Raw genomic sequence first — 20,754 nt, forward strand, 5'->3', positions numbered from 1 at the left:
TAGGAACGTCGTCAGAGAAGGCACTTTCTTCTGTCCAGGATCTGGAAAAGATGGACAAGATTTGGGTAAGAAACATGGACATCAGAAACTTTTTCATATCTACTTGGCACAGAACTGATGTTGTTCATGTAGCTAAAATATTTCAAAACCATTTATAAATCTTGCAGTAACATTAGGTAAGAACAAAAGTGTTTTAAATAAAGGAGTGAATTTAATTGCATATTAAACCAACAATATCCACCTAAAAGGTACAACAGATGGGTGCGTTTCTGGAAAGCATTGGTGTTCCCTAATCAGAGGCCATCATTTAGTCATTTAAGCAACAGTTTTGTCCAAAGGGACTAACAAATAAGGGAACTAACAAGCAAAGCACAGGAGCAAAGTACTGTATGTCACATCAAAGCATGCTGAGCAAAAAAACTGTGATATCGATTAATCTGAGTGCCATGTTTGGTCAAACACCGAAGAGCAGAAGAACCAAAGGAAAACACCTCCCCTTCCTAAAGAAAATGACAGAAACTGATGCGTATGTACAGACAAATAGAGACAGACAGACACAACTAAAGACAGACAGACAAAACTAAAGACAAACAGACAGACAAAACTAAGGACAGACAGACAGACAAAACTGAGGATAGACAGACAGGCAGATAAAACTAAAGACAGAAAGATAGGCAGACAAAACTGAGGACAGACAGACAGACAGAGACAAAACTGAGGACAGACAGACAGGCAGGCAGACAAAACTAAAGACAGACAAGCAGACAAAACTAAAGACAGACAGACAGAGACAGAACTGAGGACAGACAGACAGACAAACAGACAGACAAAACTAAGGACAGACAGACAGACAAAACTGAGGATAGACAGACAGACAGAGACAAAACTGAGGACAGACAGACAGACAGAGACAAAACTGAGAACAGACAGACAGACAAGCAGGCAGACAAAACTAAAGACAGACAAGCAGACAAAACTAAAGACAGACAGACAGACAGAGACAAAACTGAGGACAGACAGACAGTCAAAACTAAAGACAGACAGACAGGCAGAGACAAAACTGAGGACAGACAGACAGTCAAAACTAAAGACAGACAGACAGGCAGACAAAACTGAGGACAGACAGACAGAGAGACAGATAAAACTAAACAGAGAAAGACAGACAAAACTAAAGACAGACAGACAGAAAGAGACAGACAATAATTAAAAGGAAAAATAGAACAATAATTGTGAAGACAGACAGATAGATGCAGATCATTTCCCTTATTAATTCATCATTAACCCCTGGCAGAAAAACTAGTCATTTCAGTAGAATTTGTAACAGCTTATAATCTAACTACCATTGCAGGACTCAATCGTCCAATAATACGCCGCCTCTGGCAGGACTCGGGGACTTCACACAAACCTCACCATTGAAACAGAGCTCTTTTCTTGAAACATCTGGAAATATTTTCTTGTGCAAACTGAAGGAGAGGAGGGGTGGGGATGGTGCACCAGACGAAACAAGGCTGTAAAAATCTGCAGCTGCTGCTTAAGCTTCCCTTTGCTGTGTAATGACGGCCACGTCCCCTCCACTTCTTAATGCAAAGCCAACAGACAAGTGCCAAACAATAACTACTGTGTGTATGGAACCCAACACTATAGTGCTTTGAAGCATTTTAGGGTGATTGCATGCATTAAATCATGTGCATAAAACAAGTCTGAACATGTTCTCAGGTGTGCTATAGAGGGAACATAAGGCCTGTATTTGCCCTAAATCGAATATCACCATTCTCATACTAATTTTTCTGTATGCAATATGTAGGCTTATATTGTGTGCAATGCATGCATGAAACAACAGGATGAGCTACAACATTTGATAAAATGTGAAGCTTACAAACACACTGCAGTGATACCATATCCCACAATGCAATGCACTAAACTTGAACCTATATTTAAAAGAAACCTCAACTGCATCTCTTGACTCATCATTATTTGATCAAACTGCCAAAAATGTTAAAAAAATCTTTATAAAGTAATAAAATGTCTGGATGATAACTAGAAACACTCTGAATTAAGAAACATAGTGAAAGCATATAGTAACTTGGTGGTGAACTGGACCTTTCTTTTGTCTTTCACCAATAACACACAGCGAGTATTAGCGTAATCTAATGAGCTCGAGTGCTTCTTTCATTTTCCACTCTTGTTGCTAAGGGCCTGTTTCTTCTTTCTATTTCCCACAATGCCTAGCAACCACAAGAGTGCACCTACAAAAAAAGAAAAATGTAATTGAGGCGTAATGAGAGAAATCGACCCTTTAAGAAGAATGCAACAGGTGTAGAGCAACAGAGATACATGCTAATCTGCATAATGCAGACAGTGCAATCATGAAATAATAACACGGCAACAACAAAACAACAAACAGGGCATTTAAAACAAGCGTGCACTTTATTTAATTGTGATAGATAAAAATAATAGCCACTTGGAAACATAATATCTTCTCTTCTTGTATTAGTTAAGCTAGCACTGCCTCTATTTGATATGAGCTTTGAAGTAACAAGATAAAATATAACAATATAAAATAAATAGCAAAAAATTAAACCTTCATAACATCATCTGTTATTTTTTTCTTTAAGAACCCAAAGTAAAATAAAATTAATTAGTAAAATCAAACCTCCAAGACACTACTGCAATGCTTTTCCTGAAAAACTCAAAACGAAACTACCAACTGTTAGATTTTTTTTATATACAGTTCTGCACATCCTTTAGTTGAAATTTGCAATGAAGCCTTGAGTTAAAAGCAATGAATGCACCATACAGATTTACGATAAGATAAGATGACAAGAAACCACAGTCAAATAACAGGTCCAAAGGTTCAAACTGTCATGCAGTCATTTTAAAAAAGTGTTCTGGTGCAGCTGTAATTTGAGATTCTTGTGCGCGGCACTATTTCAGCTCTCGAAAAACACATTAGCAAAGCTTCCTTTTTGGCAGCAATTCGAACGGGACCTAAGAGAGGCCGATTTCCAGCCCTGGAAAGGCAAAAACCCTGGTGTTAGAAGTTGATTCAGAAAGAGTCATTTGGATCTACGCTTCACTATCGTTCACTCCCAGCGCCCGCTTTGCCTTTCCATTTTACGATTATAAAATGAAATGGCCTGCCATACTCGTCGCACACGTAGTCTCTACGGTACGATTTAATTTCATAGCTTTACCCTCGGGAGTCAAACCATAATAAAATGGGATAGAAACCATGTCAGATGTGACCTCATGCAATTAATCCTCTTGTATTTTTAGAACTCAGAAACCCGATGGTCTAATTTATGAGGTGAATGACAGTTAAAGGGTGCTTCAGTAATACAATCTGTCAGCTAGTAGAAGTGCTTAAAGCTTGTAAACTGACATAATGGGCCACCAAAATCTTTGGATACGCAGGCCTGATCGGTTCTCTTTTTGAGCTGCAATCACACAATTCATGAAGCGCAGCAAACACAGGGTTAATAAAAATCAATGAAAATATGTGATGATCCAGCCAAATTAATGCAAATGTCTCACTGTTGACTCAAATGAGGACAAAACACTGGATAAGTTTCTCCAGATGACAAGATGTTATAAGTGAAGGCATTTAAAGTTCAAGTGTGTAATTTTTTTTTTCATGTTAACATACCTTCTACTATTAGTTTAATATGCAGAGTCAACTCTTTGTAGATTAATGCATCTGAAAACCGCAAACAATGCAGTTCTGCAGTGCTTGAGCATCTGATAAAACAACACTTTCGCTCAACTAATTCCATTTAGTAGTGCAAAAATTAAAAGAAAAAAAGCTCATCAAAGAGTAGGCCAAGATTGGTTATTTTGACTCTTTGAAAACAGAGAATTTTAGTTTATAGTTCAAATCTATGGTTAGTTTTGTCTAAATGGCACTGAATAGATATCAAATTCAAGAACAGTGGCCAATAAAGTGCTAAAGTCTGCCAAGTCACCAGATTCCCTGCAGTTACTCAGGGTTTGGGAGAAGTGAAAGCTTTGACAGATAGTTGTAACGGAGCAGGAATGGCTGCAAGTCAGAGGCTGATGAGGGCGGACAGATGGTGTGCAGGTAGGAAGGTGGCTGCGCTATCCTTGTTGTGACCTGCAGAGATTAGTGCTGTCTATACGCCCCCGCCCTTCCCCAAAATGATTAGTGGCTCCAGAGGAGAACGCCTGGCTGAACAGCAAAGCCGGGCATTCCACAGATGCAGAAAAAAGTTAAATATCAGACCTTACATCACTGCAGGGAAGAGTATATCAGCAATTAAAGTTAACCAATCTAAGTCAACAGGGAGCCACCATTACGAGCTGTACAGATAAGTTTGCCTCTAAAACAACTTTCTTTTCCAGATGACATTATAAAGCCCTCTTATTTTTAGCTCATCCCCCTCTATCCACCATATAAACCCCACTTTTCACAATCCATTTCAGATGGATAAAATACATTTTTGCTCCATTTTGCTTTGTAACACATACGTTAAATGGGTTGGGTACAACTTTCCTTTTCAGATGACATCAACAAGTCCTTTTTTTTAGCCCCTCCCCCTCTAACCACCATATAAAAAGTGAAATACAGCCAAGTATGGTGACCCATACTCAGAATTCGTGCTCTGCATTTTAACCCATCCAAAGTGCACACACACACACACACCTGGAACAGTGTGCAGCCATTTATGCTGCGGCACCCGGGGAGCAGTTAGGGGTTCAGTGCCTTGCTCAATGGCACCTAAGTCATGTATTGCCGGCCAGAGAATCGAACCCATAACCTTAGTTTTAGGAGTCAAACTCTCTAACCACTAGACCACGACTTCCCCATATAGAGACCACTTTTCACAGTCCAATCCATTTCAGATGAATACAATTAATTTATGCACCATTTTTTGCTCTCAAACACAGAAGTAAAACGGGTTGTGAACAACTTTCCTTTTAAAATTACATCATCAAGACATCTTACAATTTAGCCTCTGCCCACCATAAAAAGCCCTCTTTTCACAATCCAACCCATTTCAGATAGATATAATCAGTTTCTGCTGCATGTAACTCAGAAGTAAAGCAGACTGCAAACAACTTTCCTTTTCAGATGACATCAAGTCCTCTTACTACACTGAACAAAATTATAAACGCAACAGTTATGTTTTGCCCCAATGTTTTATGAGCTGAACTCAAAGATCGAAGACTTTTTCCTTTGTACACAAAAATGCCCATTTCTCTCAAATACTGTTTACAAATCTGTCTAAATCTGTGTTAGTGAGCACTTCTCCTTTATTGAGATAATCCATCCACTTTACAGGTGTGGCATATCAACATGCTGATTAGACAGCATGATTATTGCACAGGTGTGTCTTAGGCTGGCCTCAATAAAAAGCCACTCTAAAATGTGCAGTTTTATCACACAGCTAAATGCCACAGATGTCACAAGTTTTGAGAGAGCGTGCAATAGGCATGCTGACTGCAGGAATGTCCACCATGTCCATGTTGCCCATGAATTAAATGTGTTGCATGCAATTTAAAAGCGTTGTGGATTGAGTGGCCAATGGTGGCACTGGGGTTATGGTATGGGCAGGCGTATGTTATGGACATGAACACAGGTGCATTTTATTGATGGCATGTTATTGAGGATGTTGCAGCATGATAATGCATGGCCCCATGTTGCAAGGACACAATTCCTGGAAGCAGAAAACATCCCAGTTCTTGCATGGCCAGCACTTATGTGTGCTGTCACCCATTGAGCATGTTTGGGATGCTCTGGATCGGCGTATACAACAGTGTGTTCCAGTTCCTGCCAATATCCAGCAACTTCGCACAGCCATCAAAGAGGAGTGGACCAACACTCCACAGGCAGCAATCAATGAGCTAAACAATACTAACTTCTTTTCGGACTCACCGGACTCTAATTTTCACAAATTTCAAATGGATAAAATCCATTTCTGCTCCTTTTTTTACTCTACTTTTTACTCACAAAAGTAAAACAGGTGTACAACTTGCCTTTTCAGGTGACATCATCAAGTCCTCTAACATGTCAGCCCCTCTCCCTCTAACCTCTATACAGAGCCCACATTTCACAATCCAATCCAATTAATATGGGGAACAAATTGATTTCTGCTCTCAAACAAAAAAGTAAAATGGGCTATGAACAACGTAACCTTTTGGGATACTTGTGTGGGACGTAACTAGGTTGCTAATTAATTCGTGATAAATTAGGTAAACTGGTAATACAAAGGCTGCCACTTTAGTCCAACCATTTAGCGTGTTCTGAAGGAGTTCTAGAAAGAAACGTGACCCTTTGATTCAAGGCATCTGCTAATTAACAAGCAGGCAAACTAATATAAATTCCACATCTATGATGAAACATATGAACGATCTCATTTACAACGTTAGTTGAGAAGTTAAAAAGTAGAGTATAACCAATGAACTTGCATTGGGGCCACAAGAGCTGGCTTTTCCAAACTGGTTCTGCCCATTCAAACAGCCTCTTTTGTTTTAATAATAACGGTTCCAAATGCAGAGGATGAATGTGGGGTAATCCTTCATGGCATCAGATCAGGATTTGGGTTGCCTAAGCCAGCTGGCATTACATAATACTGGTCATCTCTTAATTTGCACAGGAGGTGGATGCTGAATTGTTAGACATTTTCATAATTTTTGGACTTCACCAAATCTAATTAGCCTCCTGTCCTGTTGACCATTACAGTATGCTTAAAGTTATTGGTTTTCATTGACGTGATTCAGTATCCTAACCCTGTTAAGTGCAAACCCCAACACTGGAACAAATACTAAATGCAAAGCCTAACCCGAACCCCAACCTTAACCTAAATATATAATTGGTAGCACACGATATGCTACAGTAGATACTGTTTGTAGTGATTGGATCCATTAATTTTTCTAAAATCTGATTTTTTTGACAATTAAATTAGCTGCAGGGTTTATATACTGAACTGTTTTGGGAAAAACATGCTTTTCATTGCTGATGATTTTGTACAATGCCATGATCATATCATAGAGGCCAAGGACAGAGTCAAGACGATAGCTGTTTTGGAAGTAGCGGCTTCATCACAATAATAAAACGAGGCCACATTTTCTACAGTTGGACCTGCAAATTATTTTAAATAACCATAACCAGCCATTTTAATCATTCAACTTAAGAGCTTAATATCTTCATAGTCAAGAGCGAATGACTGTAAGCATTCACTAAAGTCATATGTTTCATTAATTAGATCATCTATTAGTCATCATTAGTTTCATCTAAATGAATATAAAGTGATCATAGGAAAGTCTTGTGATAAACAATCACACAATAATGTAATTAAAAACAAATGATCATATTTAAAACAATCCGCAAGTCTGCAAGGCTTGATATGAGACAGTAATCGCTGCACATGCAGTTTGGAAAGGGATGCAGCCTTGATTCAATGTGTTCAGCAAAAACGCGTCTGTCATATGATAATAGCCTTAATGTAAAACTGAATCTTGGTGACCCAAGTTATTATCTTCATAACACCAAGGCTGCTTTTATCCCCCAGATCATCGTCTCTAGTTATTTATAGCGTCGTGGACGGCAGCCATGCCTGGCTGGTACAGCACTCATATCCTCTGGCTGTGTGAAGTTGATGTGCAGTTTAATTAAGAAGATCATTTAGACACAGATCTGATCTACTTAGCGACTGACACACATTTGCATTGTGTTTTCAAAAACTAGCTATCCCACAACTTACCAAAGGAAAAAGCTCATTATGACACTAACCTACCTTCAAAGGCTGGTGAAGGAGGATAAAATCTTGCCCCAGATATGAAAACACAACATGAGCTTGAGTTTTAATACTCACTCCCTTCTACAACAAACTTTCGCCTTGACATGGAGATGTTGGCACAAAGTCTCGGTTCTCTTTACAAGTGCGCAATACGGCGCCCCTGCTAAAATAGACTCATAATAAAGGGTAATTTGTTCATGAAACACGCCTGGCAGTTGTTAAGTCTTAAAAGGTGCAGCCTAATTACCTTTTGGAGTCTGTCTAACGTGTTTCAAATCGATTCAGAAAGGCGCTGTTGCTCTCAAGGCTTTGGCTAATAAAGAGTCAGTGGACCGTTTTCATACTTTTTTTAAAACTGGGAAGGGCAGAGTCAGTCTCTCTCTTTAAAAAAAAAACCACGCTCTTCCTCCCAACACGTTTGCCAAATGTTTAACACAAATGCGGCCTTTTCCTGCCACGACGTAGGTTCCTGCTCTTTTAAAGTCTGGACAGTAGTTAAACCGGAGGTCTGATCAGGCCAACATGAAAGATGCTGGCATTCATTAAATTTGCATAAAACCATTGCTAATCCAACTGCACTATTACCTTTCGGAATAATTTCCTTGGAATTGCAGAAAAACCTAAATATTTGCAAACTGCACAAATATATCTTCGGTTTGAGACACACATCAGTCCTGAAACAACTTTAGATATGTTCCGACTGAAATAAACCGGAAAGATTTAGGATTTGGGATACACATGGGTTAAAGGCAGAGTAACTTACTGACACAACTCCACACCTCCTCTCAGACTTCCCTCCCTCTCTTTCCACACCCTGCCCGCATGCAGCACATTGCAGCAAAATTCCTCGTGTTGGGAAAAACAGACAGAACTCTAAAGGATAAAATGTTCCCAACTCCTCCCACCTTGCTAGAATAACGAAGCCTCTTTCCTCTCCACGTCTCACTCGCTCGCTCTCTCTCTCTCTCCTGCTCACCTGCTGCGACAATTGGACTCCTTCACTTCACGCTCCCCTGGTATATAACGACCACATGAACCGTTGTCAATCCCTGCACGAATGGCCCATGCCGAGACAGGGATTTTCTCTCAGCAACAGCGCAGAAAGCACCAGAGCGTCTGCTGCCTGCTCAACTATCTGGCTGAAACATTTCCAGCCATTCCCACACCCCTCCCCTCCTCTCCTGCAACCAACCCCTTCCTGCCAGAGTGCCTCCGGAAAGAGGCCGCCCATCCGCAGTCTAGCCAATAGCATCCCACATTCCCTCTCTGAGGCTCTGTTGTTGGCCGAGTGTCTCTGAACTGGCAGGCTGACCTCAGAGCTTCCGATGACAGACTCCTGAATGCTGAACTTAGAGGTATTCCCCCATTTTTATGCCCTGGCAACTGATGATTGATATATTTTCCCCACCATTCCCAAACTCCACACTGGAGATGACTGGAAATATTTAACAAAAAACTATGTGCAAACATTTGGCAATTTGAAGGAATAGTTGCTCCAAGCTTGGTTTTCATTCTTCAGTGGAATACAAATCTCAATGTATAGCGTTTGCTCCAAAAATCGTAATCATTGGCACTTTAAAATGTGCAATAAGCATGAGAAGCTGGATATTGGTTGAGTTAATTTTTGGTGTGGACAGGCTATGCAATGTGATGCCAAGTGGTGGACAAAAAAAAATCATTTGCACGGCTGAAACTTGACTTAAAATATCACTAAGGTTATTTTATATAAGGTTATATAAGGTCAACTAAACCTAAAAGCATAAAAATATATATTTTTGTAACTTAATGTAAGTGATAACTGAAATAACTATATAAAAACATTTATATAATATAAAATACTTTCATATTACACGTTATATTTTTACATATAAAAAGAAAAACAATTAATTATTTCAACTAATTGCCAGATAAAAAAAATAAAAAAATAAAAAATAATATAAAAATAGCTTAAAAATGTATTAAAAAGAAATCTAAAACAGACATAATAATTAATAAAAACTGCACAAACATTAAAAAAGTAATAAAAATGTACTACAATTGGTAATATGGCAAAAATATCATATTCTGTTTTTTTTTTTTTTTTTTTTTTTTTTTTTAGGAATATCATGAATTTATCACGATTCTTTGTAATGTTGGTTTTACTATGCAAGTTTTCGGAGCAGTACAGCCAAACTAATTTCCCTACTTTAAAAACAAAGCCTTACAAGGTAAAATAAATGATATGTATAGGGGAAGGGGGATTTCATATTTATTGTATCATCATATATATATATATATATATATATATATATATATATATATATATATATATATATATATATATATATATATATATATATATATATATATATATATATATATATATATATATATATAGTATTAGATAATACAATAAATATGAAATTCCCCTTCCCTGATAAATTCTCAATTGGAAAAAGTGACAATGAACCCGGTAAATTACATATTAAACTCACAGAGTTAATTGAAAATGAAAAGAATGATGCCGAGGGAAACAAGATGCAGCTAGAACATCAGAGAATTTTTAAAATAAGGACAATAATAAAATTAATTAGGAAACAGGAAGTGCTGAACAAGAAAAATATGAGATTGTTAAAGTAAATGATTGATTTGACTTTAATTTGGTTTTACAATTTTAAACAAATGATCTTTGAGATTACGGACTTCTGTTCTGATATCTTTCAAGTTTTAGAAGCGGTTTTAAGTGTGCATCCTGTCAGAGATGAAATCAGTTGTTGCTCAACAGTTAAAACTGCCATGCATGTTGTACAACGGTTCTGCAAGGAGATGCACGACTCAACTTCTAGCTGACTGGTATATTATATTTTATTTATCTCAACAATTGTCTCAAATGTAGTTGAGAAACTGCTATATGCCTGGCCTATGCTTTTAAGATGTTGCGGTTGTTTAGATTAAAATAGAGATAGATTAGCTTGCTTTAAAAAGATGATGCAATTATTTTATTTGAACTTCTGTTCCTATGAACTTGTTTCTTGTGACAAGTCACGTATCCTAGAATAGATAACTATGCTTCTACTTGCAGAGAGCTGTGTGTGTGTGTGTGTGTTTGTGTTTACGGTATATGACATATGCAAGGGAGGAGACTTATTGTACTAATGCAAATTTTATGCACGACTATAAAGCGCTATGTTTGGAACACATTCAAGCAGCACTTCGAAGTGAAGACTTCTCGCTATCACTTTAATTTTTTTAAACAACTTATGAGTTGTTTTTAATAAAGCAAACCCATTCCCAATGGTGATGCGTTAAACTTCTTTTTAAACAAGTCTCTGAGTATTTTATTATTAGTAACCTATTCTCTGAACTTGAAGAAAACGTCTGTCGAAGACCCATCGCAGCACGGACCTGGCTGAGTGAGCACGGACACCTGTGGGGGGGATTCCTAAACTTCTGACTGCACCTTCACCAATACAAGAGGTAAGAGCATTTCTGTTGATTGCCACTGCTTGTGGGGAGCAAAGATGTGAGTTAGAGGATTTATGGATCCTTAAATTGGTATATAACATTTATATATATACACACACACACACACACACACACACACATATATATATATATATATACACACACACATATATATATACACACACACATACACATATACATATACACACATATATATATACACACATATACATAAATATATATATACACACACACACACACACACACACACATATACACATATATATATATATATATATATATATATATATATATATATATATATATATATATATATATATATATATATATATATATATATATATATATACACACACACACATATATATATATATATATACACACACACACATATATATATATATATACACACACACATATATATATATACACACACACATATACATAAATATATATATATATACACACACACACACACATATATATATTTAGGACAAAGTGGGTGAAGATAAAAACCTTTTTCCTTATTTTATCTTTGTTATTAAAAAATAAGAACAAAGATACAGATTACAAATACACATAATATACAAATAAAACAAACAGTGACTTATTCCCCAGGTGCAGTAGGTGTATTAGGAGCATTCAAGAAACTGAATTAACAAATCTAAATATTGATGCGAAGACGCCAGAACTGCAGCTGATAGATGTTACGCTGAAGCATGATACAACGATATTTCTTCAAAAGCAGATTGTGGAGACATTTTAATCATACACGATCAAAAATCGTGTATCAAATGTGTCACATTGCTAAAGTCCTACAGAATCGTGTCAAAAAAGGCCAGGTGCCATTTTTACACACTTTATTAAAAAAAGAAATCAGCCAGCAGCCAAGCAACATTTATCATTTCATTTTAGTTTAAATTTATATACTAAAATAAATAAAACATAAATAAAAATTAATAAAAACGAATATTACTAAATATGAGTGATATATTTAAAGCAGCATTAAGACTTAAGAGCTCCAGCCAGTGAAGATGAAGAATATCATTCATTGAAAACCATTATTAATTTTGTTCATTTCCTAATGCAAATCTATTGTATGCTTTCAGAAGACTTTAAATAGTGTGCAGGAATCAAAAGGACTAATTTTATGCTGCTTATTTGTCCTTTTGAGCTTGACGGCTTCAATTACACCATGCATTTTGATTGCATGGAAAAGAGCAGCATGAACTTTCTTCCCACAGTCTTATTTTGTGTTTCCCAAAAGAAAGCAAATAACACAGTTTGGAATGCTACTGGAGAAAGTAAATGATGACAAAATCTGCTTTTACAAGTGAACTATTCCTTCAAGGCCGTTTCAAAGCGCATCTGCCCTCAAGGAAGGGTTTGTGATGTCGCAACAAAGAAACACTTTGAATTCTCTCGCACGTCTAATACCTCCGTCAAACACAGCAGCTCTGCCTGCCTCCAAGGTCTCTGCATCCCCTGGCAACCCATCGCTATGACAATGAGCATCATTACCGTAGGGCGACGAGGACACGTCCTCTCCTCCCTACCTTCGTGACAGGAAGCCTCTCGGCGTCACGTGAGGGATGATGCAGTGGGGTAGAAGTGATGAGTCAGACGCCGCTTCACACTAATGTTTCCATCCCAATCAATAGAACAGCTGTAGCCTCGTGCTTTTAGGGGCTCACGTTCCCGCAGGCACACTGCAATTATGTGACAGCCAAAGTGCTTTTACAAAAGCAATGGCAAGCGATGTTAAAACAATGCACTGCTTACACGTCAATGAGGCGAGACACACACTCGCACTCAATGCGGCTGCCAACTAACCCTGATAACCCTGACAGTCAACTCTGTGTGATTACACTAAACAGCCCAACTGGCTTAATGCGGTTTAATGCTCAAATTGCTCATTTGACATGTAGAATCAAGGCTGAATGATTCGGTAAAATGATTAACACACCTGCATCTCGCTAAGGAAGTTTTAAAAAATGATAATTATACAGGGTTTGTGTGTTTGCTTTGGTCCAATTAGGCAATGCTATTTTAACAAAAAAACAGTTTTGTTAATGCATCTTTCAGGAAACTTGAGGAAATTAAACTGCGCAATGTTGACATTATTTCCTATTCAAGGTTCAGCATCGTTAACCGTCACTAGTAAATAATTCAACAAACCCATGACACATAATTGCTGATATGAAGCCTAAACCCATGGATTGCCTTCGGAGAGGACGTTAAGCTTATCTAACTGTTTACAGATGGAGACATTAAGCCTAAATATTTGATATACAAGTTCTAGATTTCCTCATTTATTTGGGCAACTCTGACTAATATAGCTATTTTATTACATATCACCATTTCAAGTTCGTTTAATGATTACTTTATCAAATGTGTCACATTGCTAATGTCCTACAGAAATGTAAGCCACCTCTGAGCTTCCCGTTTCACACTATAATCGATTCCTAGCAGCATGCCGATCTGTCATGATGAAGCTATTTGACAGATGAACCAAATGAAGGCCTGGTGTATTAACAGTAACATAACTGTCCTTAAAGCTCCTTGCAATTCATTGCTTGCATTTCTCTTTTGCAAACAGCTCTGCGTAAATTCAGATAAAAGCATTTGCCAAATTAATAATGGAAACACAAAAAGACAATTCACATCAGTAAGCGCTCATTTAAAGGTTTTTGCATGGGACAAGCCTGATGCAAATGCATCTGCATTTAACCTCCACTACATTTGCATACAAAATTGTAGGTCAGAGATCTTCTGAGGGTTGCATTTCAAAACTGGCCTATAACAGCATATATATATATATATATATATATATATATATATATATATATATATATATATATATATATATATATATATATATATATATATATATATATATTGTACCAAATGAATGCAATTGCAGTATATGCATTAGTCTGCACGACAATACTTATTTTTAATAGCTTTGCAATGTAAACACCATTACAATATAATCATACTTAACACTTGTTAATGTGTGAGAGACATTTAATAATTTTGCATAACTTAAGCTCCTTAAAATGCAATACTAATAATTAACATTTTAATCTTTTACACGATTTCTTGCAGATCTATGCTCTTTGTGTTTTTAAAACATGTCTACAGTAAACAGTTCATTACACTGCGATGCAAAACTAAATAACGCAGCTTTCTAAAACCCAAAGGTAACTAATTATCCCCATTAGACATCCTCGCTGAGCACGAACCATTATCCTGCATTGAACAACCACGATGCGCAGACTATCAGACAGAGGCTTCATTTACTAAAACAACGAGAAAGGTGCAATACCTGCTGCGAGGGCAAATACAAATGAGATCATGGAATTAGATTGCTATTTGGGTCATACTTGCATTATGCTTATTGAGATTTTAGCAAAGCATCTTAGCATATATCCTCTTCCATATGTATGTCTCTCAGCACCTTTCATCTGCATTTCTCAGCTAACTAATAATACTTGTTTAGACACTGTACAATCATAAGCTCATGCTATTTAAACAGACACCATGAGACGCGACGCGACTAAATTAGGGAAGTGACGCATTGACAGCTGCGTTCATGATAAAAGCGTTCTAGTAGTTGCGTGTTGGTGATGATGATGATGATGATGATGTGCACTAGTTGTCGTGCTCTCACGTGCTCGGCGCGCGCAACGGGTGTGGCGCGGGATTTGGGAGCGGTTTAATGACGGGACTAGTCTTGATGGGTGAACCGTGTCAATCTGTGCATATCAAGTACCTGTTCCAGACAGAAACGATCCATTTCATTCTCCTCACGCAGCGATGACGCGGTAAAAGAAAAAAAGAAAAAGAAAAGAAAAGAAAAAAAGAATTAAGCACGTGAAGTCTAAAGTAACAAATATTTCTAAACGCATCGTCATAATTTGTGTTATTGTGTTATCTCTAAATCTGCGTGTGCGTCAAAGCAAGAAAAAAAACTGTTCTAAAAGTAATTATTTTAAATTAAATATCAAACTGATTATTTATAACCTGACGCGAAAAAAAATCTAATAAATAAACCTCAAGGAACGATGACGCGAATGTTGTTCATTTCAACACGAACAAGTGTGAAATACGAGCTGCCAACGCTGATTTTCCTTCTTTTTTTTTTTTTTTTTTTTTTTTTTTTTTAGACAAGCTAATGAATGCAACCATTATAATCCTTTATATTCTGTTTTATGCTCAGAAACAAACTCTTACGTCTTTCTAATCGCGTCAGAACTCGGCGGACGATTTATGAACCGACGTGATTTATATTCGAATTAATTCCCATCACGAAGTAACGGAGCGATGACGCTGGAGGATAAAAAAGGCAACAGCTGTCAACTAAAACAATCCTAGTGAATGAGCTGTCAACGCGTATTTTTCATCGATTTTAACAAATTCAATGTCACGGTGATCTCACGTCGGCCCAGCACTACGCGAGCGTTCCCGATGTAGCATTTCACGCAAACCTGGAAACTTCTCGCGCTCTATCGCGTAACATCACTTTATTATTATTATCCGTAACTCTTTATTAAAGCTCGCTCGGAAGAAAACAACAAGGAAACACACAACATTTACGCGTGTCGACATCACTGAGCGACGAACGCAACGCTAGCAAAACGCGCTTCCTCTGCAATGACAGATTGTATCAACACTTGACACATTGTATCGTCTGTGCTTTACAAGTAACACATCACGCTACTTTGTCGACACCTTAAAACGCTTGAACTGAACCTGCCGCTTACCTGGTTACCACGACCTGCCGCTGCTGCGCCGTTTCTGGACCACAAATCACGCAGACGGCAAAAGAGCTCGATGGGAACTGCGGCAGATGACTCGTTAAGTCAAGGGAATTAAGGCTTGTTGTTTAACCGAGGCGAACATTCTTGTCGGTCCACGCCAAGCGGGATTTGTCAGGCAACTGGTTTAGAATTTAACGCCGAACTCAAGTTAGTTTACCAAAAAGCTGCTCGCGCAACAAGCTGCTCTGACAGCTCGTGGGAGGAGGGACCAGGTCATGTGACTGGGAAAGGGGGGAGGTTGATACTTTGAAACCATAATTATACCATAAGTGTATTTTATATACCAACTCATTTGATCATGTATATGCATTAAGGAATTTAAAAAGCTGCTGTCAAATGTAGTTTAAGATATCTAGTCAGAAGACTTGTCGTGTCAGTTGTGTTGGTTCCCCCCTATTTACAGTCTGAGTTGGTTTGACCCAAATGAATGCCAGGAGCCCTGGGAAGGGCAAGGGTCTGCTTGTTGCCGTGGAAACAACAGTGAATCTCCTGAGGGTACAATGGATGTGGGCTACAGTGCTGTTAAATCAACAAGCTGAAGGCCTGTTGTTCATCTCAGATGATGACGATTAGTTTCACACGGATGAATCCACAACAGTTTACATGTCAAGATAGTCAGAGAGAGCCCTGTGTGCCAAGAGGCCCCTGTGCCATGATATTATGAAAGTTATTACTTTTTAGATAAAGACCGGAAGTGCATAATTGAAAAGTAATGACCGCAGTTAGAATAATCCATAATGATAAATTATAGACGTTATGGGCGGGTTTATGTGGGATAGATTTTACAACGACAATGTAAAACATAAAACGATTAAATAATGCTGCAGCAGTACAAAAAATAGGGAAAATGTGTATTTTATGTACATTTATATAAATATATAAAAGTTTAAATGTAGATATACACATGTAAATGTGTAATAGAAAATGGAGCACATAGATTAGTCATAAAATGTAAAATAATTAATATTTTTTAGATTAAAATAGGTTAATTTACATGTTATCACCTAAGCGTAACTGGAAAACAAGAACTGCATAATAAAAGGTAATCTCTTATGAGCGTAAAAAAATGAATAACTTTAAATTGAACATGGTTACGACATTGTGTTTATAAATGACAAATAGATGAGAGCTATAAAGATGTATTTGTTTTCCAGCTTATCTCTTTCCACTTGAAATACAGTAAGAAATTCCTCACTTTAATTGGGACAACTCATGAAGTATACAAGGCATGTAATCACCTCAGAGGTTTTGCATTTGATAAATGAACATTTCCCCATGCTGGAACCTGAGAAAGAAATCCACTTTAGAAGAAAAAAACTGCAGAAACGATCCAAAATGATGAATATGTTATTCATTAAGGCATCTGAACTAGGAATTTTAATGTTTTAGCACTTGGTCGAACCCTTAATCAAGACTTTCTGCATTAAAATAATTGATGTGCCAACATTTCTGTCTCTGAGGAACGTCATTAAGTTGGCAGAACATTAATTAACGTCAACTTAAAAGTGACTGAATGGCAACCTTTAAGATATAAATGATTGCAAAAATGTATTGATAGGTGTTACGAGGATGGTCGTTTATCATATAGCCATTGTATGCCTAAACACACTAAATAACCTAATGGACTGAAGGATATTGATCTGATGACGAGTCACTGGTTCGAGCACGTCTGGATTTTCTTCTTGTAATCAGAAGATGGGGAGTGTGTACGAAACATTCCTGGAATGAACCGGAATTCACTGATACTATTATTTTCTCCAGTGCACATGCCATGAGCAAATTAAATTATTCGAAGTCAGAACCCAGTCACCTCATCATTGGCTTCCGGGTGTGGTGTGCTGTGGAAAATTACTGTCAACCATTTTGGGATCCCCAACGAATGCTTCAGTTTTTCTCAGAGTTTAACTAACCTTTTTTTCACCGAACCAACAGTGCCAATAAAGAACCTTTATTTGAAAGGGTCAGTTCACATAGAACACATCTTTGCTCTTAAAAATGCAAAACGCAGTGCTCAGAAATGTTTGTTGTTTTTTTTTAAGCGCTGCGCAGAAAGCCTCCTCCGCAATGTTGCCATAAAATAAAGCAGTTGCCATGCCAACTTGCAACTACAAAACAAACGTTTGCAAGGCTTGCCCTGCCTTTGGTGTCTTCTGATTGGTCCATCTGTAAAAGATGTGATCACAGCAGTCATAGCAGACGTCTAGTGCATTTACATAGAAAAATAATGGAAAAGTAGCACACTAACATTTAGGTAAACCAATCTTATTCAAGTAGTATTTGGCAAAAATGTCTAAATCTGCTGCTTTTTAGGCTGTTCTTCACACTTATAAAACTAAATTGATCACGGAAAGCTTCTTTGGGAAACCAGAAATGGTTCTTCCATGGCATCAATGCCAAAAAAACCTTTGTTTTTAAGAGTGTAATACAGAAATTCAACACTTCATTATTATATAGGTTGGGAAATCACAAACAGCATGGGAGGCTCTTCATGTCAGTTTTCATGCTTCCAATATTTCACTTCCGTCTAATTAGCACGTTGTGCCACTGCGTTTGGCTTTAAATATGTCATGCTTATTTTAAACTGTAGCAACAACAGCATTGCGATTGTGCAAAAGATCTCAATCAGCATTCCTCAAACCCATAACTGCTGAGAGCGATTTCCTCCCAAACCCTTCCCAGCATTCGGCAGACATCCGTAAACATAAACATCACCACCGCGATCTCCTCCGGGATTAGCCGAGTTACACAAGTGTACGGTTTGCAAATAACAGAAAGTTGCAAACAATTCTTGGAGAAACATTCCTTCCGTTCGGCCCAGCACTGGTAGGGAGCTGATGAATGTGGCCGTAATGACCTAAGTGTGTTCTCTCGCCGTCATGTGAAACGGCATTATTCAAGGAGGTGCGGAGAGACAAACTGCTGCTTATTATGTTGAGTAAGAGTCTAATAGACCTCTAGAGCTGAGTGTTGGTTCCAGACTTGTGCATCATCTCAAGGATCAACAGGACCTGGAATAACATCGTGTTGCTAAATTTAAGGTTGACTAAATTTCAACACAGCACATGGAAAGCCAAAAACAGTCATTAGTACGAGACACAGAATGCGATTCAAATGGCCATTTTGGGAGTTGTTTTGATGTGGGTCAAAGCTTCGCTGGCGGTGAGATGTAACGAAGGTTCACTGGTTAAGCTTCTCTGTTGAAAGGTCAACCGTCCGTGCCTTTGAGCTTTAAACGGTCACTAAACCCCACCATATCGAATCATAAAAATCCTCCTACATTACACTCTGTGTGTGAATTTCATTTCAAACATAGAGTGACCTTTTAATACTCTCCCCGTGGTTGTCATTTTAAGTGACAGTCACAGTCTGAGCTTTTTATATTAATCCAATAGTAAATAAAGGTAAAAAATGAAGACCAAAACATCTACACTAATATGTTTAGAGTGTGTCTTTTACTCCAGCTCAATTTTGTGCATTCATTATGTTTTGAAATGTAAATATAGCAACATGTTGCATTGCTAGAAGAGGTGGAGCTGCTTTATCAATAAAGCATTCAAGTATGCATGTGTAAAGAATGTTTCTGGCTTTCAAGAAGCAGGGCACCGTTGTCAAATCTATGATTAATTCTACTTAAAATCATAGTTCCTCTGTCCTGCATTTCATGCCAAATACATTGCATAAGTAAATTTTATTTAACTAAAACAATGCACAGTCTAAAATCCACTTTTACAGAATAATAATGTAGTGATGAGGTATTAGATTTTAATTTAAAGCTTATTGAACTGTGCCTCTGAAAATTTCTTGCACATTTCATGACACGTTCAAAGTGAAATATTCAGTGAGTGTTGCCAAAAGCCCAAAACAGACACACCTTTACACCTTGTGAAGCAACAGTGGCATTTTTGCCTTTAAGCAAAGTCTTTAACCTCTTTTATATCTATTTGTGTTTCACGGCACTCGTACCCAAGTGCTCTGCATCACCAAAGCAACCTGCACCGGGTGCACTAACAAGCAAGTTTACTTTGACAGAAAAAGCCATATATATGGACTCGATTATGTGATTCAAACATCAAAATGACAAATTATGCACTATGGTGAAAGCTTTTTGAAGCATGCAAAAAGTCTTTATTCACCATTAATCTGCCTAGTTATCACAATTGGTGTGAAAAGGAATAAAACTTGATGTTTTACTGGTGTTAATTTCAGCATGAAACTGCTGTAAAATATAAGTATAGGTACATTTTTGGAGTTTGGCAAAAATTTAGATGCATGTTTTTATAATCAGTTTTCGGTCACACTTTATTTTAGGGTCCAATTCTTACTATTAACTAACCATTAACTATGACTTTTGCCTCAATTAACTCCTTATTTGCTGCTTATTAATAGTGTATTAGGTAGTTGTTAAGTTTAGGGTATTGGGTAGGATTATGGATGTCATGCATTATATGTACTTTATAAGCACTAATAAACAGCCAATATGTTAATAATAGACATGCTAATAAGCAACAAGTTATTAGTGTGAACTGGACCCTAAACTAAAGTGTTACCCAGTTTTCTAATATGTTACATCATACAGTATATAAATCCCATGTTAGACAATCAGTGTCAACTGTGGCAAGGAACTATTTTAAGTCAAATTTTAGTTTGGTGAACTCAGTATATGAAACTAAATTATATGTTGCTTTCTTGCGTAACTGTATTTATTATTT

General features: G+C 37.4%; 1 pseudogene; it reads left to right on the forward strand.

The window, feature by feature from the left end:
• The first annotated feature begins 10,368 nt into the window (after positions 1–10,368).
• The window catches only part of LOC113100112 (2-oxoglutarate receptor 1-like), a 28,522-nt pseudogene continuing 18,136 nt past the window's right edge, over positions 10,369–20,754 (forward strand).

The sequence above is a fragment of the Carassius auratus genome, unplaced genomic scaffold (genome assembly GCF_003368295.1).
Source record: "Carassius auratus strain Wakin unplaced genomic scaffold, ASM336829v1 scaf_tig00217182, whole genome shotgun sequence".
Classification (NCBI taxonomy): Eukaryota; Metazoa; Chordata; class Actinopteri; order Cypriniformes; family Cyprinidae; genus Carassius; species Carassius auratus.